We start from the raw sequence: 25,072 nt of genomic DNA on the forward strand, positions 1-25,072 counted from the left end.
TGTCGTCCCCTTCTCCTCCTGCCCTCAATCTTTCCCAGTATCAGGGTCTTTTCAAATGAGTCAGCTCTTTGCATCAGGTGGCCAAGGTATTGGAGTTTCAGCTTTAACATCAGTCCTTCCAATGAACACCCAGGACTGATCTCCTTTAGGATGGACTGACTGTATCTCCTTGCAGTCCAAGAGACTCTCAAGAGTATTTTCCAACACCTCATTACCTAAGGAAAGTTACTTAACTAAGACTCAGGTTCTTAAAATTATAAAATACAAACAGTTGTGTAAATCTAATGATGATAATAAAAGTCACTAACTTCTGAACACCCATGACACGTCAGACACTTGGCAGAAAACTTCACAAATGTCCTATAGTTAAATATTTTCTAGACGTATTTGATCTCATAATAACTTTATGATACAGTCACTGACCCAGTTTACACATGAGGACACTGACATGCAAAGAAATTATCTGCCCATGAGGACACAGCTAAGTGACAGATTATTAGTTGAACCCAGAAGAACTCGTACTATGGCACTCAGAACCACATTCATATTGTTGTTCCTGATTTGGTTTCAGCAATATGACATTTTCTGTTATAATTAATTCAGCAAAAAGACATACATGCTGTGAACCTGATTTTGGTTATGCAGTTTTGCTTTACTTATAATTTATTTATATAATATAAAATTAGAAAGGACTTGTACCTCATTTTATGGTTGTATATTTTACATATTATCATAAAACTAACTTAACAGTAAGGATATGAAAGACTTTTTTTTCCCCCTGGAAGGGTTGATATATTTTTTGGGTTGGGGATATATTGATTCCCAATATGGAAGTTTTTTTAATCTTGTATCTGTTTTACCTTAAATTTCTAAGATTTAAAAATCAGTGAGAGGAAAAAGAGAACCCGCTGAGATGACCAAGAAAGGTGAGATTCGGATTAGCTTTCAAAGAGATGTAGAAGGCAAATGTGAGTGACAGCTGACAGTATACCATCACCATCATGCAGGTGATTCTAGATTGACTTGGCTCACCTGGAATAGCTAAAGGATGTCTTTCATCCCACACTGTTCCAAGTGGGAGTAGATATGGGAGAGAGAAACCAGAATCAGAGCCAAGCCAGAGCAACACAGTGGACAGCTCTGAATGCAGAGTTTAGACTTTAAGCAATGGGGAGGCATTGCTTATCACTGAGTAGGAGACTGGTATGAAATAGATGGTATTTTAAAACCAAGTCAAAGCATAACTAGAAGAAGGGAAAACTTGCTGGACTGAAAAGAGTATTGGCTGAGTTTACCAGGATGGAGATTAAATAGGGGGAGTTAAGGATGGAGCTGAGTAGCCCTCCTTCACTCCCCAGGTGATGAGGATTCTGACATTTCCATCTAGAAGTAACTTATCAGCACTGGTAAATACAGATGAATTATGGCCAGAGCCTCAGCTTCCCTGATGGTTCCCCACATTTTGGTCAGACCCATAAATATAATGGAGAGATTGTAAGATTGCCCCCTTGTCCTGCTGGCAAAACTTGTGCCTACAATATCCCACTGGGACCAAAAACCACATTGAGATTCCACAAGTATGTTTCTAACAATGCTGGGCAGTGGCTCGTTCAGAAAGACTCTGCCCAGGGTAGCTGCTGCAATCAACTTTTTCACTTTGGGTTTCTGTCATAAAGAGCTTGTCTGAAGGTCTCATGCAGAGAATTCAATTTATATCATCTAAATAGGTGAAACGTAAAGAGTGCCTCACTGACTCCTGGAGTTGGTAGCAGTCACCATGTTTACCTTTCCTTTTTTTCTGGTTTCTGGGGGCAAATGAACTAAAATTCATATGTTACAATTAAAAGCCATTAACAGCAAACACCAGAAAGAACAAGCAATTAGTTAATGTATTATTTAAGGCCTTATTACACTATCAAGGACAATCATTCATTCTGAGAAGGATTTTTTTTAATCCATTATTAAAAGCTTAAGTGTCTACCAATAACTGAAAATATATTTGGATTTGCCTGAATTCTACTCTCGGGAGCAACACCCTGACAATATATCCTGACCTAATACCTCAAATGTATTAACTTTCAAACACAATTAAAAAACTAATCTATAAATTTCACTCTGGATTCTTTGCTATATATGGATCCATCCATAATTTCTAAGGATCTGTTCTTTTCAGGGCATAATACTTGAAGCTGAAGTATGAAGTTGAAATGGGCTTATTAACCATCAGGAATCTCAACTCTTCTCCTCTGTGGTATATAACTAGAATTGATAATGGCAAAAATAGTAGTAATTACCTGTTGATAGGTATTTCTAAAAACATTTAAGAATTTTTACTTATGTAATCAGTCTTTTAATTTTCCATTTACTATTTGATGAAATTCTTGAAATAGGATGCTTCCTTGAAAACACATTCTTTTCAAATATCTCTAGATTTTCTGTGAAAACTGACCAAGAATACTATCTAACAAAGCAAGGACATAAAGCAAGCCCCAATAAATACCAAAGAAATGATACCACGGAGATCACAGTTCTGAACAAAGTGCAAATAACCTGGAAATCAATAAGAAAAAGAAAAATAAACAATCCCAAATATTTGGAAAATTAAAACTCTACTTCTAAAGAATTCATAGCTTAAAGAATAAGTCATAGTGGTTAATTGAACACATTTAGACCCAAATACTAATGGAGTGATACACACACACACACACACACACACACATATATATATACACAAACTTGTGGGGTATATATATGAGAACATCACACCTCAAATTCTCCTATTAGAAAAAAGTAAAAAAAAAAAAAAACTGAAAACCAATGAGCCAAGCTCTTACTGAAAAAATTAGAAAATAGAGTGAAATAAAATTTTGTATAAAGTGACTACTATTTGTGTCTATGATGGAAAAATTATACAATACTAACTCTACTATCAATAATAACTATTCAAGAATAATTATACTGGTAAAAACTAAAAACAACTATTTGAATTCATCAGAGATCAGCCCAGATAGACACGATGAAAGAGTCCAAGATCTTAAAGAGAAGATAAGCTCACTGAGGGCATAATCGCATTATTCTCCATTTGTTTCCCTAAGGGAATTTGCTGATTTGTGGAACAAGGAAGAGAAGTAAAAGGAAGCAGTATAAGATTTGTGATGGTTTCACTGAGCTGGACAGTTTGGATGACCTAAGTGGCCAGGACTTAAGAAGTCCAGATCTCAAAGTGGGAACCACACAGAAGTGAGGTTAAAATTCTACTGGTACTTTTATTTAGGGTTGTTTTCAACTCCTAAGTCATATGTGCTTTGGGCAAGGTACCAAGGATCCAAGGAGAGAGCAGCAGCTTCTGTGAGACCAAAGAACTTGAGTTGAGGCTTTGTTAGGAAAGAAATGGTTGGAGCTATGACTTACAGAAGTGGAGAAGTCCTGGTTAACATGCCTGACTTTCCACTGAGACACCTGAAGGGTATGTTCTAGGAGTCAGAGCTGGGCCTTATGTGCAAAAGCAAATTGAAAACAGAGACACTTCTCTCCAACAAAGCCTGAAGCCCAGCCTTGATTCATTAAAGGGATCTGCCTGTACTCTGTCCACTTGCCAGAAAAAAAATTAAATCCTCTATATAGAAAGAGAACACAGTCCAGAGTCTCTACATTTTTGTTGTTATAGACAATGTTCAACATTCAATAAAAATTATCACAGGAGTCTAGAAAGAGGGTCAAATGACCAAAAACAAAGTCAAAAATATAACAGTAGAAATTGCCCTGCAAGTGACCACAGTATGATTATATGTGCGGGGTTGCAGAGTCAGACATGACTGACGACTTTCTCCAGGGGATCTTTCCAACCCAGGGATCGAACCCAGGTCTCCCACATTGCAGGCTGGATTCTTTACCAACTGAGCCACAAGGGCAGCACAAGAATACTGGAGTGGGTAGCCTATCCCTTCTCCAGGGGATCTTCCAGACCCAGGAACTGAACTGGGGTCTCATGCATTGCAGGCAGATTCTTTACCAACTGAGCTATCAGGCAAGCCCTGAATGGGGTTTACTCTATCAAAATAGCAAATATTTTTATAAGGCTATAATAAATAAAATGGTGTAGAATTGCCACAGAGAAGACAGATACACCAATGGAAGACAATAAAAGGCAAGAAGCAGACCTGTATATGAAGCAAATTTGATCTATGGTAGAAGTAGAACTGGACAGTGGTTAGAAAAAATGAAAATTTAATTAAAGTTACTGGCACGATTACTTATTTGTATGCACAAATGAAATTGAGTCTTATCTAACATCATATTGAAATAAACTCCAGGTGGGTTTAAATGCTGAATTTCATAGCAAAACTTTAAAACTAAACAAAAAGTAGGAAAATATTTTATGATTCAAGTGTGGAAAGATTTTTAATTAGGCAAAATAAGTACAACTATATTAAACTGGGCACTAGGGGTGAAGGTGGAGAAGGCAATGGCACCTGACTCCAGCACTCTTGCCTGGAAAATCCCATGGGTGGAGGAGCCTGGTAGGCTGCAGTCCATGGGGTTGCTAAGAGTTGGACATGACTGAGTGACTTCACTTTCAGTTTTCACTTTCATGCACTGGAGAAGGGAATGGCAACCCACTCCAGTGTTCTTGCCTGGAGAATCCCAGGGCCAGGGGAGCCTGGTGGGCTGCCATCTACAGGGTCGCACAGAGTTGGACACGGCTGAAGAGACTTAGCAGCAGCAGCAAGGGTGAAGGACCTGCCCACCAACAACGGAGATTTAAGAGACATGGGTTTGATCCCTGGGTTGGGAAGACAAGGTCCTCTGGAGTAGGTAATGGCAACCCACTCCTGTATTCTTGCCTGGACTGGTGGGTTACAATCCATGGAGTTGCAAAGAGTTGAATGTGACTTAACACACACAACATACATGTTTAACCAATAGATTGAGAGCTCTGACTATATTAAAATGAAAACATCTGTGAATTTTGATTTAAAATTTAAAAAGTGAAAGATAAGTGAGACTGGGAGGAGATATTTCCAGTGTATGCCACTGGAAATCTGCATCCTGCTAATTTGAAAGCATCCCAAATCTAGAAGAAAAAGAATTTGAAAGAACTGGAATAAGAGGGAGAAACTAAATGGCGAATGTACAAGTGTGAAAAGATGGGCTCTTTTACTGGGGACTAAAGAAATAAAACACAAGTTAAAATTACCAGGGGATATGATTTTAAACACACAAGAGTAGGAAATAGTAATATACTGATAATTCTAGGAATTGGTAAAGATGAAGAACCAGGTGAAATGACATTTATAAGTGTAGGAGGGTAAATTATGTGTAACTTCAGGGAGCAGTTTGACAAAATCTCTTAAGTGGACCACACAGATTCTCTACTATCCAGCAATTCCTTTCCTGAGGATGTTCTCTGGAAAAATTCTTGCATATGTGTACAAGATGGTTTTCATAGGAAAGTTGATAGCAGCATTATTGGTAACTGCACAATATAGGAAAAACCTAAATATGCAAGTAGAATGAATTTAATTAAATAATAGTATACCCATGCCATGGAATATAAGACTGAACTGAATATAAATAAACTAGAGGTGGGCTGCCATCTCTGGGGTCGCACAGAGTCAGACATGACTGAAGCGACTTAGCAGCAGCAGCAGCAGCAGCAGAGATTTATTTATCATTAAAACAATGAGATAAACATTTTAATTGAAGGTGAAAGTAGCAAAAGGATACTGTGTGATACTATTTTATAAAGTTAAAAATATGTAAATCAACCCTATATATTATTTGGAGGAATATATAGTAAAGTAAGGGACTGACAATCACCAAGTTCAGTACAGTGTTTATTTCTGGAGGTAGGCAGCGAGAGGAAATTGCCACTGAAAGAAGAAACATGGAGGCCACAAAAGTGTTTGTAATATTTTATTTCTTAAGCTGAATAAAGGCTATATAGCTACCAATTATAGTATTCTTTATACCTTTTTGTATGCCTGAAATATTTTACTATAAAACAATTTTTAAGTGTTCCAGACTTGATAAATCAGGAAGGTATCGTTAAAGGCAAATGCTTAAGTGCTGGATGAGATCACTTTGACAATCCAGGGCGCTATTGAGAAGCTAGTGTGGGAAACAACTATTGAAAAGAAGCTAACCGTAAAAAGATATGAAGCACATCAGGAAACCCTCTCTCATAAGAGACAGGCAACAGACACAGTAAATGAGAGAATGTTCAGTTGAGATACTAAAGAAAACAGAGCGGTCTCCAAAGAACTTCAAAATAATTAAGTTAAAAAATGATCAAAGAGATAGATGAGCCAGCTGAACTCATGTTAGAAGAAGACATGAAAACAGGATAAGTAGAGTTGAAAATAAGCATACATTCTAGAGATAAAAAACCGCCATCATAGATGTAAAATCCAATAGAACATGTCAGAGTAGACCAAAGCAAAAATTAGAAAGTTGGAAGATGAATTTAAGAATGTGACTCGGAGACCTCAAAAGATGTATTATTTAAAAAAAAAGGCAATGAGAGATTTGAAGAATAGAATAGGAAACTCTAATATGTGCTGCTAGCGGTAAAAAACCTACCTGCCAACGCAGCAGACATGAGACGTGGGTTTGATCCCTGGAGGAGGGCATGCAATCCACCCCAGTAGTCTTTCCTGGGGGATACTATGGACAGAGGAGTCTGGTGGGCTACAGTTCATAGGATTGCAAAGAGTCAGACATGACTGAAGCAACTTAGCATAGCACACACAGCAGCATGCATTATGTGTCTAAGAGACCCAGGTGGGGGGAAAAGGAAAGGAGGAAATGTAAATATGCTTGTGGAGAATTTTTTAGTGAGACATGAGTTTTCAGATTGAAAAATCACACACGAAATTCCAAATGGAAGAAAACTGGGGTGGGGGGCATGGGGCAGGAAAAAGAGAGGTAGAGACAGACTGCAGTGCATCAAATATAAAGAAAATGAATTTAAAAACCACCAGAGGAGATAAGACGGTAATCTATTAGGAAAACCAATCAAATTGACATTGGACTTCTTATCAGTCAGAAAGTAATCTGGAAAAAAAAAGAAAATGCCTCCAAAGTGTCAAGGGAAAAATATAACAGCCAATCCAGAATCTTACACTTAATTATCACTCAAGAGTGAAGATGAAATAAAGATATTTTAAGAAATACAAAGAGAGTTCATCTCTTATTGAAAGAACTTTCTGATGAGGGAGATAGAATCTAGAAGGGAGAAATGAAACCTAACTTATGATGATGATAAAAATATTAGTAAGCAACTTCATAAAAAAAAATGACACTGGGCAGTGAAAAGAAATAACAACTAATATGAGTTTAAAAGTAAGGCCCTTATAAAACATGAATTTTCTTCAGGATAAAGTAGTTGAGAAATAATTAGAATATTCTATTTTCCTCACTTTTGTTTGGGGAAATAAAGATGATTAAGACTTGGTTAGAAAAGCACAAAGTCAGAGTGCCTTTAAAAATTTAAAGGCAATCACATCAAGAATAAAACTTATAGCTTGTAAACTAGAAAATGGTGAAAAGTAATTGAGAAACTCATGGTTCAATAGAAGACAGGGAATTAGGAAAGAAGGAGGGGGGAAGAAGGGTAAGGGAAGCAGGAGCAGCAACCAGAAAAAACCTAGTGAAGAGAAAATCCAGATAAGGCCATAGGAATTAATCTAAATATGTTAATGATGACAATATACTATTTGTGAAGACCTGTTTTGTTTATCAACTTGGCTAGGCTACAGTCCCCAGTTACTCAAACACTAATCAGATAATGCTATGATGGTATTTTGTAGATGTGATTAAAGTCCATAAGCAGTTGATTTTAAGTAAAGGGATTATCCTAGATCATCGGAATCAATCAGTTGAAAGGTCTTGAGAGCAGAGCTAAGGCTTTTCTAAAGAAAAGGAAATTCAGTCTGTGGACAATAGCTTCAGTTCATGCCAGAAAGTTCCAGCCTCTCCTTTCTGACAGCTTACCCTACAATTTCAGACTTGCCTAAACAGCTCTAATAATCTAATTTGATCTAATTTCTTGTAATAATTTTCCTAATATAGATCTCTTACTGGTTCTGTTTTTCCACTTAAGGCTGGCTGATATGTTATGTAAGTGAATTAAACACATCTCCACACGCACAGATTCTCAAACTGTATTGATAACAAATACAAACGCTCTTTATGAGAAACATCCCTAAAAACATACAGAAAGTTGAAAGTGAAGGGATCGAGAGAATGTATACAGCTGAAAAATGAGCACCAAAAGAAAGTAGTGACAGGGATAAAGAAGAGTATTGTGATAACAAGAGTACCTCTGATGGTCAGTGGGACCAACAGGAGAGTCTCCCATGAAGCTTCTGGTGCTTCCAACAAGGTCCCAGCCCTATGGGTCCCTAGTAAACTTGGTGATTCCTTTTAACTTCCCAGAAGAGCCAGACAACTTCCTAATTTAAACCAAGACAGATTGTTAACTTTTAATTTTGAAATAATTACAGATCCAGAGCAAGTTGCAAAGACTGTATAAAGAGGAATAGCATATCCGTTACCCAGTTTCCCCCAGGGGTCACACCTTAATGCAACTATAGCACCACCCTGAAAGCAGGAAATTGATAGTGGAATGCGTATGTACAGCGCTGTCATTTCATCACAGGTGTAGATTCTTGTACTCATCACCCCAGCCAAGATATAGAACATCACCACAAAGATCTCCCTTGTGCTTCCTTTTACAGTCAAAACCACCCCCTCCCTCTCACTGTCTCTAATCCCTGAAAACCACTCATCTGTGCTCCATCTTAATAATTCTGACATGTTTCCAAAGAAGATATACAAATGGCCAACAGTCACATGAAAAGATGTTCAACATTACTAATATTCAGAGAAATGCAAATCAAAACCGCAATGAGACAGCACTTCACACTTGTCAGAATGGCTATCATCAAAAAGTCTACAATAACAAATGCTGGTGAGGATGCAGAGAAAAGGGAACTTTCGTACACTGTTGGTGGGAATGGAAATCAGTATAGCCATCATAGAAAGTAGTATGGAGTTTCTTCATAAAACTAAAAATAGAACTACCGTATAACAGCAATTCCACTGCTGAGTATGTATTCAAATAAAATGGAAACACTAATTTGAAAAGATACCAGTACCCCAATGTTCATAGAAGAATTATTTACAATAGCCAAGATATGGAAATAGATGAAGCAGAAGTAGGTACTACTCTGGAATTCCCTTGCTTCTTCTATGATCCAGAGGATGTTGGCAATTTGATCTTTGGTTCCTCTGCTTTTTACAAATCCAGCTTGTACATCTGGAACTTCTTTGTTTACATATTTGCTGAAGCCTAGCTTGAAGGATTTTGAGCATTACCTTGCTAGCATGGGAAATGAGTGCAATTGTAAGATAGTTTTAAGATTCTTTGCATACAACTACTTCTGTTGCATTGACTACACTAAAGCCTTTGTGTGGATCACAACAAACTGTGGGAAATTCTTAAGAGATGGGGTTACCAGACCAACTTACCTGCCTCCTGAGAAACCTGTATGCAGGTCAAGAGGCAATAGTTAGAACCGGACATGGAACAACAGACTGCTTCAAAATTGGAAAGGAGTATGTCAAGGCTATATATTGTCAGTCTGCTCATTTAACTTCTATGCAGATTGAAGTGAAGTAGAAGTGAAGTTGCTCAGTCATGCCCGACTCTTTGCGACCCCATGGACAGTAGCCTGCACCAAGCTCCTCCATCCATGGGATTTTCTAGGCAAGAGTACTAGAGTGGGTTGTCATTTCCTCCTCCAGGGAATCTTCCCGACCCAGGGATCAAACCCAGGTCTCCCACATTGTAGACAGATGCTTTACTGTCTAAGCCACTAGGGAAGATTACATCATGTGAAATGCTGGGCTGGATGAATCACAAGTTGAATCAAGATTGCTGAAGAAATATCAACAACCTCAGCTATACAGATGATACCACTCAAATGGTAGAAAGTGAAGAGGAACTAAAGAGCCTTTCAATGAGGGTGAAAGAGGAGAGTGAAAAGGCTGGCTTAAAACTCAACGTTCAAAAAACAAAGATCATGGCATGTGGTCCAATCACTTCATGGTAAATAGATGGTGATAAAGTGGAAACAGTGACAGATTTTATTTTCTTGGGCTCCAAAATCACTGTGGACAGTGATTGCAGCCATGAAATTTAAAAACACTTGCTTCTTGGAAGGAAAGCTTTGACAAACCTAGACAGTGTATTAAAAAGTAGAGATACTACTTTGCTGACAAAGGTCCATACAGTCAGAGTATGGTTTTTCCAGTAGTCATGTATGGACATAAGAAATGGACCATAAAGAAGACTGAGTGTCAAAGAAATGATGCTTTTAAATTGTGGTGCTGGAAAAGACTCTTGAGAGTCCCTTGGACAGCAAGGAGATACAATCAGTCAATCCTAAAGGAAATCAATCCTGGATATTCATTGGAAGGACTGATGCTAAAGCTGAAATTGCAATACTTTGGCCATCTGATATGAAGAGCTGAAAAGACCCTGATGCTGGGAAAGATTGAGGGCAGGAGCAGAAGGGCAGACAGAGAATGAGATGGTTAGCTGGCACCATTGACACAATATAGGTGAATTTGAGCAAGCTCTGGGAGATGGTGAAGGACAGGGAAGCCTATTGTTCTGTAGTACTCGAGGTCACAAAGAGTCGGAGATGACTGAGAGACCAAATAACCACAACCAACAAGATGGAATCAGTCTAAATGTCCATCAAAGATGAATGAGTAAAGAATATGTGTGTGTGTGTGTATGTGTGCATACACAACAGAATATAAGCCATACAAAAGGTCCAGCGTAGATGGACCTAGAGAGTATTATGCTTAGTGAAACAAGTCAGACAGAGAAAGACAAATATTGTATGCTGTTACTTATTCATGGAATCTAGAAAATAAAACAAATAAATGAATATAACAAAAAGAAACAACTCACAAATATAGAGAATAAACTAGTTTTTATCAATGGGAAGACAGAAAGGGGAGGAGCAAGATAGGGTTAGAAGATTAAGAGGTATAAACTACTGTGTATAAAATAATAAATAAGCTACAAGGATATATTGTACAGTACAGGGAATATAGCCAATATTTTAAAATAACTTTAAATGAATACAATCTATACAAATATTATATCATTAACAAGATAATAATTTTGTCATTTTGAAAATGTTACATAACTGGAATAATACAAAATATTACCTTTTGAGATCTGGCTTTTTTACTTAGCATAATGCCCTCAAGATCCATCCAACAAGTGGCATGTAATATTAATTTGTTTCTTTTTACTGCTGAATAATACTCCATAAGCCTGCATATACTTTAAAGTTCTAAAAAAAAAAAAAACTGGGAATTTTGTTAAATAAAATGATCAATTTAAAAAATATTTTTAAAAACGTAGCAGCTCTTAAGATTACAGGATTTTAAAGTTTTATCTTAAAATAGGTTGCCAGTTTCACTTCTGAGGCTTACACTGCTGCTGCTGCTGCTAAGTCACTTCAGTCATGTCTGACTCTGTGCGACCCCAGAGATGGCAGCCCACTAGGCTCCTCTGTCTCTGGGATTCTCCAGGCAAGAACACTGGAGTGGGTTCCCATTTCCTTACACATTCTCACATAATTTGGGGGGAAGAGCTCATTTATGTTCTTACCAAATCATTAATTGAATGGGCATAATCATCCATTTATGATAAAAATATTTATTAAGTGCCAGTTATGTCTTACTGTGCTCGCTGCTGGCAAGCATAAAAAGAGGAATGAGATATTGATCTTATCCTTAACACAGAGCTCAGCACATAGCAGGCCCTCAAGTGCTATTAACCGAATGAATAAATCCTGCTTTTAAAAGGAATTTACAATTTGGTGGCAGAGATAATGTGTGGATACAAATAAATGTGAGTTAGAGAATGGCATATTCATCATCGAGAAGGTAGTGCACGGGGACAGTTGATAGGAGAAACATTATCCTCTAAGGACAAGAGAAGGCTCCAAGAGATTGGTGACATAAGTTTGGCATTGAAAAATGATAGGAATTGGGGTAAAAATAAATGGGGGGGTAATAACAGTAGTTGACAATTATTTCCATCTTCCTGTGTGCTAGGTACTCTGCTTAGCATTCTGCATACTTAAGTTATTCTCACAGTGTCTGTGATATTATATTATCCTCTTGTTACAAACAAGAGGCATAGAGAGGTGTCTTGCCTAGTGTAACAGCTTGTAATGGGCTGAACTTGGAAAACTGGGCAGTGAAACTCCTGAACTCTTGTACTAATAGAGTAAAGAGTGGAGCAGAAAGAAGCATGGGTGCAGAAAACGGAAATGTGACTGGAGTCTCGAGGGAGCAGAAAACAGGGAAAATGTGGCTGGACTCTAGAGTGTGTAACTGGGAGCAGGAAGCTGCTGCTGCTAAGTCGCTTCAGTCGTGTCCGACTCTGTGCGACCCCACAGACGGCAGCCCACCAGGCTCCCCCATCCCTGGGATTCTCCAGGCAAGAACACTGGAGTGGGTTGCCATTTCCTTCTCCAATTCATGAAGGGAGCAGGAAGAGAAGCCCACAAATGTAGGTGGAAACCAGGCCCTGCAGAGCTTTGAATTCCATGTTTAATAATTTGGACATAGCTTAGAATGTTTTTGAAGATTTTGAACAGAGGAATGACTTGATTTAGAGGTGTTTTGTTCATTTATTCAGTTTGGGTCTTTGTTCAAAAACATAGCATTAAGAAAGAGCACATAGATATCAGATGTGGGAAAATTAGTAACATCAGTCCAGGTTGGAGCTTAGAGAGCACCTGTGAGAATGGAGATGATGGGCAGTTGAGAGATGCTGTGCGCATGGACAGCTTAGGACCTGGGAACTGGCTGGAATGAACAGAACTGGGTGAGGAACAGGGAGCATTCAAGGTATCCTAGGGGCTTGTCATCTGTATATCTGGGCAGATACGTTGATTTCAGTAGGAACTTGAAGATGAAGAATAAGTTTCAAGGGAAAAATTATGTCAGCTTCAGATAATTTGAGTAAAGGTTTTCAAGGATGCCTCCAGGTGTCACGGAAAGGACTGAAACCCTAGGGAGAGTCTGGAGAGGCTGCACATTAGCCATTAAAGTGGATGATCTAACTTTGTGCAAGATTTTTAAAATCAGTTCAGTTCAGTCCAGTTGCTCAGTCGTGTCCGACTCTTTGTGACCCCATGAATCGCAGCATGCCAGGGCTCCCTGTCCATCACCAACTTTCGGAGTTCACTCAGACTCACGTCCATAGAGTCAGTGATGCAATCCAGCCATCTCATCCTCTGTCGTCCCCTTCTCCTCCTGCCCCCAATCCCTCCCAGTACCAGAGTCTTTTCCAATGAGTCAACTCTTCTCATGAGGTGGCCAAAGTGCTGGAGTTTTAGCTTTAGCATCATTCCTTCCAAAGAAATCCCAGGGCTGATCTCCTTCAGAATGGACTGGTTGGATCTCCTTGCAGTCCAAGGGACTCTCAAGAGTCTTCTCCAATACCACAGTTCAAACGCATCAATTCTTCGGTGCTCAGCCTTCTTCACAGTCCAACTCTCACATCCATACATACCTAGTTTTTAAAAAATATCTACTCTGTAAAAAGATCTCACATTAAATAAACCAGCACATCTTTGATTATGAAGCTCAGAAGCACTGAACTAGGATTTTCTTCAGCGCTTTTCTAAAAATGAATTTACATTTAGATTATACATGAAATGGTATATAAATGTTTGGACTCAAGGCTTAAAGGAATGGCTGTGAGAATTTACACTGGGTTGTAGGAAAAAGAACACAACCGAAATTCATTCTAAGCTTGTCAAGATTTCAATTTACAAACAGGAGACTGAACTATTCTTATTAGCAGCCCTTGACCATTTAAACCACCAGCTGATGCTTTCTTGAGCAAAGTTTTGAAATTTTCAGTATTTTACATTTAATTTCCCTATCTAGCATTACTTTGCTAAAATTTTAAACTTGGAAAGAAAGAGTGACTAAAATTGCAGAAGAAGTTATAATTTTAAAAAGCAGAATAGTAATAACAGAAGCAATTTCTAAAAGTAATAACCTTTTGGGTCTACTTTGAAGCCTTTTAAAAATTGGGTGTGTATCTCTAAAGTTTTGGCAGTTCTTGGGTAGGCTGCTTGGATTGAAGTCTACTTTTTATTTTCCTGTTTTCCAAACCAGTTCCTTTTAGAAATATATGTGTTAGTTGAGGTATTATAAGTAGAGAAAACCAAAATGACTCCCTTCCTTATCCCTAAGCAGTCAGTAAATGTTTCACCTCTTTGCTCAGAACCTGCCTCTAAGTACTCTCTAGAAGAGGGACTGAAATCCATATTCAAGCAAGCCTTTGAATTTGTATGTTAGAATTGGAGTGAAGGGCATGTATTTTCCTGGAAGTTGATTTTACAGAGCTTCATCATGATCTCAAAGTGGGTCATGAAGATTCCAGAAGCTAAAGCTGTCTCCCAGGATTCTTCTCAGTTCAGGGACTATAGAACCAAGGCGTGCCCTCTTTTGCCCAATACTGTAGCATGGTGGGCTATATTGGAAACTCAAGGGTGGAATTTAGGAGACTTTTTTTTTTTTCATATTCCCACTCCACTCTAGACTTCTACAAACTTCACACAGGTCACTTATCCACTTTAGGCCTCAGTGTGTTCATCACTCAAAGGAGCAGAATGTCCATTAGGCCTGGAAAGAGTCAATCAACTCTCATGAGAATAAAACAGTGTGGGGAATACGCTTTGAATAATGCAAAACACTCAAGGTCAGATATTCCTCAGTGACCTTGTGCTGAACTACTGATTCCTTCCTTTTTCTAGCTTCTCTGCCTCTTTCCTTTCCTAGAGGCCACTGGTTCCCTCACATCTGCATTCTCTGCTGTTTTCCCCGTTATTCAGGTGCTGCTTCCTACAGTGGAGACGGAGAAGAGAAAGGATGTCATGGAAGCCAGGGGTCACTTTAAGAACTTGTTTCTAAGAGGGAGACATTAATGCTTTGCTTTTGTAGACTGCTTTACAGTGTTTTGAAGCATTCCAAGTTAACTGACATCCTGCTTCATGACCACAGGCCCAGGGGAAGTTTTTTACCACATCCACTTTATTTGATCTGGAAACTGAGGCACAGAGAAGTCAGGAGTCCCAGGTCACTGGCATTGTCTAGAGTGGTGGCAAGGCTGGAAGGGGGTCTTCCAACACCGGGTTCCAGACTTTTGCCAGAATTCTCTTGGGTCTCATTTCAGATGGGAGAAGGTATTCACCAGCAAAGGAAGGAAATATTCCTTTTCCTTGTACAAAGATCCAAGAAAAACTGCTTGTCTTCTATCGTGCTTGTTTTTAAATGAGGTCTGACCTTGTAGCGAAGACTTTCTTCTCCTGCTGACTCTGCTCACCCTCCTTTCTACTTGATTCATTTGGGCCCCAGTGGCCCTGTTTGGGGAAAGGCCCATCTGGGAGCGCTCAATACATTCCCCTGTCAGGGAGAGGAAAAGAGCTACACTTGCAGAATAAGGAAACTTCCAGGAGGGCTCTGGCCAGAAGTCAACTCGCAGTCTTTGAGAGCAGCATTGATCCAACACCAGCATACATGCTTATTGCTCATTACTTCACAAACGCTACTGCATATCTTTTTACTCTTGCCCATTGCCATGAATCCTCCGAATCAGCACGCTGCTCAAATTTTCAACCATTCAACATGCAGGCACCTCACATACAATTATTGAGCACCTACCCTGTGCCAAGCACTCTGGGAAATAAGAAAATGAAAGTGGACGGGCCTGCTCCAAAGCCTGTCAGCCTGCAGGAGACAACAATGATAAAGTCAAGCACAGAACTTCTGGAGAATGCTGTGCTCTGTAGAGAGGAGAGACTGAGTTGCTTGCTCTAAAATATTAGCTGCTATGGAAAGATGATACATCACTGGAGAAGTAGTGCCAATTAAAACAATAATGAAATACTAGTCTATTAGAATGAACAAAATCCAGAGCATTGATAACACCAAATGCCGACAAGGATGTGGAGCAACAGGAACTCTCATTCATTGTCGGTGGGAAGAGGGAATGGTACAGCCCTGTGAAAGACAGTTTAACCATTTCTTATAATGCTAAACATACTTTTACCATACTTTCTAGCAATTGTGAGTGCTAAGTCATTTCATTTATATCTGACTCTTTGTGATCCTATGGACTGTACCTGCCAGGCTCCTCTGTCCATGGGATTCTCCAGGAAAGAATACTAGACTGGGTTGCCATGCCCTTCTCCAGGGGATCTTCCCAACCCACAGATGGAACCCATGTCTCCTGCTTTGGGACACAGATTCTTTACCCCTAGCGCCACGTGGGAAGCTCTTTAGCAATTGTGGTCTTTGGTATTTATCCAAAGGAGTTGAAAACTTCAGTTCAGTTCAGTTCAGCTCAGTCGCTCAGTCCTGTCTGACTCTTTGCAACCGCATGAATCGCAGCACGCCAGGCCTCCCTGTCCATCGCCAACTCCCAGAGTTCACTTAAACTCATGTCCATTGAGTCGGTGATGTCATCCAGGCATCTCATCCTCTGTTGTCCCTTTCTCCTCCTGCCCCCAGTCCCTCCCAGCATCAGAGTCTTTTCCAATGAGTCAACTTTTCTCATGAGGTGGCCAAAGTATAGGAGTTTCAGCCTCAGCATCAGTCTTTCAAATGAACACTCAGGACTGATCTCCTTTAGGATGGACTGGTTGGATCTCCTTGCAGTCCAAGGGACTCTCAAGAGTCTTCTCCAACACCCTAGTTCAAAAGCATCAATTCTTTGGCACTCAGCTTTCTCCACAGTCCAACTCTCACATCCATACATGACCACTGGAAAAACCATAGCCTTGACTAGATGGACCTTAGTCGGCAAAGTAATGTCTCTGCTTTTGAATATGCTATCTAGGGTGGTCATAACTTTCCTTCCAAGGAGTAAGCGTCTTTAATTTCATGGCTGCAATCACCACCTGCAGTGATTTTGGAGCCCCCCGAAATAAAGTCTGTCACTGTTTCCACTGTTTCCCCATCTATTTCCCATGAAGTGATGGGACCGGATGCCATGATCTTCGTATTCTGAATGTTGAGCTTTAAGCCAACTTTTTCACTCTCCACTTTCACTTTCATCAAGAGGCTCTTTAGTTCCTCTTCACTTTCTGCCATAAGGGTGGTGTCATCTGCATATCTGAGGTTATTGATATATCTCCCGGCAATCTTGATTCCAGCTTGTGCTTCTTCCAGCCCAGCATTTCTCATGAGGTACTCTGCGTATAAGTTAAATAAGCAGGGTGACAATATACAGCCTTGATGTACTCCTTTTCCTATTTGGAACCAGTCTGTTGTTCCATGTCCAGTTCTAACTGTTGCTTCCTGACCTGCATATAGGTTTCTCAAGAGGCAGGTCAGGTGGTCTGGTATTCCCATCTCTTTGAGAATTTTCCACAGTTGATTGTGATCCACACAGTCAAAGGCTTTGGCATAGTCAATAAGGCAGAAATAGATGTTTCTCTGGAACTCTCTTGTTTTTTCCATGATCTGGCGGATGTTGGCAATTTGATCTCTGTTTCCTCTGCCTTTTCTAAAACCAGCTTGAACATCAGGAAGTTCACGGTTCACATATTGCTGAAGCCTGGCTTGGAGAATTTTGAGCATTACTTTCCTAGCATGTGAGATGAGTGCAATTGTGTGGTAGTTTGAGCATTCTTTGGCATTGCCTTTCTTTGGGATTGGAATGAAAACTGACCTTTTCTAGTCCTGTGGCCACTGCTGAGTCTTCCAAATTTGCTGGCATATTGAGTGCAGCACTTTCACAGCATCATCTTTCAGGATTTGAAATAGCTCAACTGGAATTCCATCACCTCCACTAGCTTTGTTCGTAGTGATGCTTTCTAAGGCCCACTTGACTTCACATTCCAGGATGTCTGGCTCTAGGTGAATGATCACATCATTGTGATTATCTGGGTCATGAAGCTCTTTTTGGTACAGTTCTTCTGTGTATTCTTGCCACCTCTTCTTTATATCTTCTGCTTCCGTTAGGTCTATACCATGTCTGTCCTTTATCGAGCCCGTCTTTCCACGAAATATTCTCTTGGTATCTCTAATTTTCTTGGAGAGATCTCTAGTCTTTCCCATTCTGTTCGTTTCCTCTATTTCTTTGCACTGATTGCTGAAAAAGGCTTTCTTATCTCTTCTTGCTATTCTTTGGAACTCTGCATTCAGATGCTTATATCTTTCCTTTTCTCCTTTGCTTTTCACTTTTTTTCACAGCTCTTTGTAAGACCTCCCCAGACAGCCATTTTGCTTTTCTGCATTTCTTTTTTTTGGGGATGGTCTTGGTCCCTGTCTCCTGTACAGTGTCAGGAACCTTCGCCCATAGTTCATCAGGCACTCTATCTATCAGATCTAATCCCTTAAACCTATTTCTGACTTCCACTGTATAATCATAAGGGATTTGACTTAGGTCATACTGGAATGGTCTAGTGGTTTTTCCTACTGTCTTCAATTTAAGTCTGAATTTGGCAATAAGAAGTTCATGATCTGAGCCACAGTCAGCTCCCAGTATTGTTTTTGCTGACTGTATAGAGCTTCTCCATCTTTGGCTGCAAAGAATATAATCAATCTGATTTCAGTGTTGACCATCTGTTGATGTCCATGTGTAGAACCTTCTCTTGTGTTGTTGGAAGAGGGTGTTTGCTATGACTAGTGCATTCTCTTGGCAAAACTCTTATTAGTCTTTCTTTGCCTTGCTTCATTCCAGACTCCAAGGCCAAATTTGCCTGTTACTTCAGGTGATTCTTGACTTCCTACTTTTGCATTCCAGTCCCCTATAATGAAAAGGACATCTTCTTTGGCTGTTAGTTCTAAAAGGTCTTGTAGGTCTTCACAGAACCATTCAACTCCAGCTTCTTCAGCGTTACTGCTTGAGGCATAGGCTTGGATTACTGTGATACTAAATGGTTTGCCTTGGAAATGAACAGAGATCATTCTGTCATTTTTGAGATTGCATTCAAGTATTGTGTTTTGGACTCTTTCATTGACCATGATGACTACTCCATTTCTTCTAAGGGATTCCTGCCCACAGTAGTAGATATAATGACCATGTGAGTTAAATTCACCCATTCCAGTCCATTTTAGTTTGCTGATTCCTAGAATGTCGATGTTCACTCTTGCCATCTCATGTTTGACCACTTCCAATTTGCCTTGATTCATGGACCTGGCATTCCAAGTTCCTATGCAATTTTGCTCTTTATAGCATTGGACCTTGCTTCTATCACCAGTCACATCCACAACTGGGTATTGTGTTTGCTTTTGATCCATCCCTTCATTCTTTCTGGAGTTGCTTCTCCTCTGATTTCCGGTAGCATATTGGGCACCTACTGACCTGGGGAGTTCATCTTTCAGTGTCCTATCTTTTTGCCTTTTCATACTCTTCATGGGGTTCTCAAGGCAAGAATACTGAAGTGGTTTGCCATTCCTTTCTCCAGTGGACCACATTTTGTCAGACCTCTCCACCATGGCCCACCCGTCCTGGGTGGCCCCACATGGCATGGCTTAGTTTCATTGAGATAGACAAGGCTGTGGTCCGTGTGATGAGATTGGCTAATTTTCTGTGATTATGGTTTCAGTGTGTCTACCCTCTGATGCCCTCTCGCAACACCTACTGTCTTACTTGGGTTTCTCTTACCTTGGACTTGGGGTATCTCTTCACGGCTGCTCCAGCAAAGCTCAGCCACTGCTCCTTACCTTGGACGAGGGATATCTCCTCAGGGCCGCCCCTTCTGACCTTGAATGTGGAGTAGCTCCTCTCGGCCCTCCTGTGCCCATGCAGCCACCACTCCTTGGACATGGGGTTGCTCCTCTGGGCCACCTCTCCTGACCTTGGGTGTCGGGTAGCTCCTCTCAGCCGCTGCCCCTGACCTTGGGTGAGGGGCAGCTCCTCTCAGCCAGGCTTCTGCACGGTCCGTCACAGGCTTCACACTTCATAAGTTGAAAACTTATGTCTGCACAAAAACCTGCACATGGAAGGATGTTTATAGCAGTTTTATTTATAACCATCAAGACTTAGAAGCAAGCAAGATGTCCTTCAATTGGTGATAAATAACTGTGGTATATCTAGACGATGGAATATTATTCCAAGCTAAAAAGAAATGAGCTATCAATTCACAAAAAGTCATAGAGGAGACAAATGCATATTACTAAGTTAAAGAAGCTGATCTAAAAAGGCTACATATATCAACTATAGAACATTCTGGAAACAGCAAAACTATGGAGATGGTAAAAAGATTCATGCTTTCCAAGGGTTAGTGAGAAGGAGGGATGAACAGGCTAACCACAGAGGATTTTTAAGACAGTGAAACCACTCTGTTTGATGCCATAATCAGTTCAGTTCAGTTGCTCAGTCATGTCCAGCTCTTTGCGACCCCATGGACTGCAGCACGCCAGGCCTCCCTATCCATCACCAAATCCTGAAGTTTACTCAGACTCATGTCCATCAAGTTGGTGATGCCATCCAACCATCTCATCCTCTGTCATATCCTTCTCCTCCTGCCTTCAGTCTTTCCCAGCATCAGGGTCTTTTCCAGTGAGTCAGCTCTTTGCATCAGGTGGCCAAAGTATTGGAGTTTTAGCTTCAGCATCAATCCTTCCAATGAATATTCAAGACTGACTTCCTTTAGGATTGACTGGTTTGATCTCCTTGCAGTCTAAGGGACTCTCAAGAATCTTCTCCAACACCACCATTCAAAAGCATCAATTCTTTGGTGCTCAGATTTCTTTATAGGCCAACTCTCACGTCCATACATGACTACCAGAAAAACCATAGCTTTGACTAGACAGACCTTTGTTGGCAAAGTAATGTCTCTGCTTTTAATAGATACATATCATTATGCATTTGTCAAAACCTATAGAATGTGCAACAAGAATGAACCCAAATGCAAAATACAGACTTTGGGTGATATTGATGTACTAATATAGGTTCACTGATTGCAGCAAATGTACCAGCCTAGTGGGGGATGTTGAAAATAGGAGAGGCTACATATGTGTGGGGGTAGGGGGTATATGGGAAATCTCTGTGTCGTCCTCTCAATTTTGCTGTGAACCTAAAACTGCTCTAAAAAAATAAACCCTAACTTAAAAAAATATATCTCCATGAGAAGTGGGGTCTTGTCTACCCTGTTCACTGCTGAATTCTCAGCTCCTATCCTCGCGTGATGCTCAGTGACTAATTCTTGAGGAGTTTCTGGAGGAAGGAGAAGGTTTACCAGAGAGTACGAGAACTGAATAAGCCTGGCAATGAGCTGGGATCTCCACCTTGGGTCTCTGAGGTGATGGCTCTTTCCTACTATGCCAGACCACCGTCTACACCCAAGTCATGTGTATAGTGCATTTGGGTCGGCATTTCACCACTGGCACAAGCTCCAGCGGGCTATATGAAAAGCCATACAACTTTTGTTAGGCTGTTGACCCACCAGACACGTAACATATGTTTAGCACAGATTCAATGAGTGTCTCCTGTGAGTCCAGAGCCTTGCCAAGTCTGGGGGAGCAGGGACTGTTCTGGAGGAATAGCAGAAGGTTGGTATTAGGAGTGGGGGTCAAAATTGACAGAAGTAGGTCCAAATCATTGGTCTGAACAGCTGACAGAGTTATTAACAGCTAACAGAGCTAACAGCTATTTTAACACCCTAAAATAGTTAGTTTTAGCCTGATGAGGGCTGAGGCCTTCAGCAAGGTAGAGTTGATGGGTAAGGAGACAGGCCAATGCCAGAGCATTGACCCAGAGCCTGTGGGCAGGAATGGAAGAGGCAGACAGGTGAATAGAGGGGCACTTGTGTGACTTAGGGAGGCATCTGCATGGGTGGGAAGTAGCAAGAGAGCCTATTCTTACCTGGTTGTGAAAATGAGTTGGGTGGTAGATTCATTTCCCTTGGTTGCAGTAACAAATGACCACAGATTGGAGCTTAAAACAACAAATCCCTTAGCCCTTGTACAGCATCTTTCCGTGCTGCTCCTGTTTCTGGTGGCTCCTAGCAATCCTTGGAATTCCTTGGTTTGTAGCTGGATTACTCCACTCTGTCATCTCCTGATCTTCCCTGTGTGTCTTCACGTGAACTTCTTTGTATAAGGACACCAGCCACTGACTAGATTTAGCACCTACTCTGGGTAGCTCAGAGGTTAAAGCTTCTGCCTGCAATGTGGGAGACCTGGGTTTGATCCCTGGGTCAGGAAGATCCTCTGGAGAAGGAAATGGCAACCCACTCCAGTATTCTTGCCTGGAGAATCCCACGGATGGAGGAGCCTGGCGGGCTACCGTCCACGGGGTGGCAAATAGTTGGACACGACTGAGCGACTTCACTTTTCACTTTTCTAATCCAGTAAGACCTCATTGTAACTGATTACATATGCAAAGACCCATTTCCAAATAAGATCACATCCTGAGGCTCCAGGTCTACATGAAATTTTAGGAGACACTATCAACCCAGTACACTCTTTCTATTGTTGTTGCTGCGTCACTCAGTTGTGCCTGACTCTGAGACTCCATGGATTGCAGCACACCAGGCTTCTCTGTCCTTCACCATCTCCTGGAGTTTGCTCAAACTCATGTCCATTGAGAAGGGTGAAACCATCCACCCATCTCACTATAGATGGTGTAATTTACTAAGTACCATCTTCTGCACACAGGGACAGATTTTCCTGCCTCAAGGACAAGCTGACCCCCTCAAAGTGATGGGAGCTCTTTCTTGACCACTGAAAGTTTCCCAAATGATGTCTAGCTAGCCTCCTCCCTCTGATATCACTCTAAGATGCCCAACAGGGACCTTTATCATCTCCTGCTTATTTGTTACCTTCATATCGTGGGCAGTGGGAACGTTGCTAACCTCCCTCAAACAGTTTGCTTCTGCAGACAATGCACCGCTTTCCCGTTTCTATTTTAAAGCTGCGCACGCATCTGTAAGAAGACGGGGGTGTTATGTAATACCTACCATTTTTGTCAGAACCTCATCTCACCCCATTGCCTGATACAGGAAGAAGTTACTGGTGTGAAATTTGCTGTTTTTTTCTTTTTTAGGTGAAGAGTATATTCAGATGGATTTCATACCTCACATTCATAAGCTGGTCCATTTTTAAAAGAGTATAGGTATGTGCTAATGAAAGATGAAACCCACATCTGTCTCCTGTAGAGCACATCGGCAATGACTGTACAATCAGAGCTGAGTGCTCTGCCTTTGCTTCTATGTAAGTGTTTTACAGAGGGGCCCCATAGGGAAGCATGCAGATTGACTGACAGAAAACATCTGAAAGAGAGGAAGATGACCAAGAACATCTTCCCCTTTCACTGGTTATGATGTTAAAGTGTTAGTACTTTTGGAACTTGTCATCTGGACTATTTCAGTTTATAAATGAGATCTGTAACAGTCATGGGCAATATTGGGAAGGAAAAAATTACTTCCGGGAAAATATATTTGTTTGTTAGAAATCAGGGCTTTTGTGAGAGGTGAGGTGAGCCAGCCTAGAGAATGCCAGCACTGGGGAATCCATCAGAGCTGCAACCTAGGCAAGGTCAAGTGTCAGGGTGTGCAAGCCAGGGAAGGGCTTGGAAGTGCAGCCACGGAGATACGTCTGTGTGGCTCTGAATATGGGGGCCCGTCTGCGAGGGAGCAGTGAGAGGATGAAAAGTAACATTAGACAAACGTTTAGGGTGAGGCCACTATAGTGCAGAGTCTCACCTAAGTAAAATGAATAGGAAGTTGACGAGTCCAGAAAAAGGAGGGGTTGATATTCAGAAAGTCTGGCGTAATTTACTGGGATCCCTGTTACAGGAAAACTGGGGATCAAAGGAAAGACATCCAGTCCAGCTAAGCTCTGCAGACATTCCAACCTGGGCTTGGGAAGGGGCTAGAGAAGGGTCTTGGTGACCACTTTGTAAACAGAACCATCTGTAGAAAGGGCTGAGAGATACCTCTACTGGGTTGAATGATGCCCCCACAAAATTCACGCCCACCAGAACCTCAAAACATGAAATAGTACATGATTCTACTTAGAAATGAGGTCTTTGCAGATGTAATTAGTTAAGATGAGTCATTCTGGATCAAGATAGACCCCAAATGCAATGACCAGTGTCCTTCCAAGGAGGTCATGTGAGGAGCATCAGAAAGACCATGTGATCATGGAAGCAGAGGTTGGCATGACACAGCCCAAACCAGGAAATGCCAGGGATGGCTGGACACCTCCAGAAGCTAGGGAGTGGCAAAGAGGGAATCTTCCCTGGAGCTCCTGAGGAAATGGTGTACAAGGAATCCCTTGGCCCTTGAACCTCAGCCTTTACTGCCATTTCTTTCCAGTCCTGGGTCTGTACATCCCATGCCTGTTGGGTCTGTGAGCATCTTCAGTATGAGGCGTGGGCACAGGTGGGGTGCTTGCTGTCTTTTGTTACTTAAATTTTGTCACATTAAAAAGAGGATTGGACTTGCATTTAAAAGCCTGGACTATGTTTTATTACTCATTCACATATGCATTTATCCATCCTACAAATATTTACTGAGAACAGAATGTGCATCAGGCCCTGAATGAGGCCTGGGGCAGCAAAGATGATCCCAGAGTCTCTGATGTTGAGGGACATGTTCAGGCAATCACACACCCGTGGAATAGTGCTTTGAGGGCCATAACAAAGGATTACGAAAGCCCTGGGGAGGCACAACAAAATCCACCCAGGGAGATGGGGGAGGGCAGAGAAGGGTCTTGGAGGTGACAGCCAGGGAAAGCAGGAGGGAGCTAGACCAAGAAGGGAGGAGAGGAGGAAAGAGACACAGGAACAATCCGTGAGCTGACATATGTCGCATTCGCAGAGACCTACAGTCAGCCTGTGTGGCTGGGAATGAAGCATGCAAAGCAGGGAGGAGTGGAAATAAGGGCAGAGGCGGATGCGCATGCGGAGCAGATGGTAGAGAGTCTTGAATACAAGTGACGGAGTTTGGACCTTACCTGTGGGTGACGAGAAGCCGCTTAGGGTTTTGAGCAGAGAGCTGAG

The sequence above is a fragment of the Capricornis sumatraensis genome, chromosome 2 (genome assembly GCF_032405125.1).
Source record: "Capricornis sumatraensis isolate serow.1 chromosome 2, serow.2, whole genome shotgun sequence".
NCBI classification, from domain to species: domain Eukaryota; kingdom Metazoa; phylum Chordata; class Mammalia; order Artiodactyla; family Bovidae; genus Capricornis; species Capricornis sumatraensis.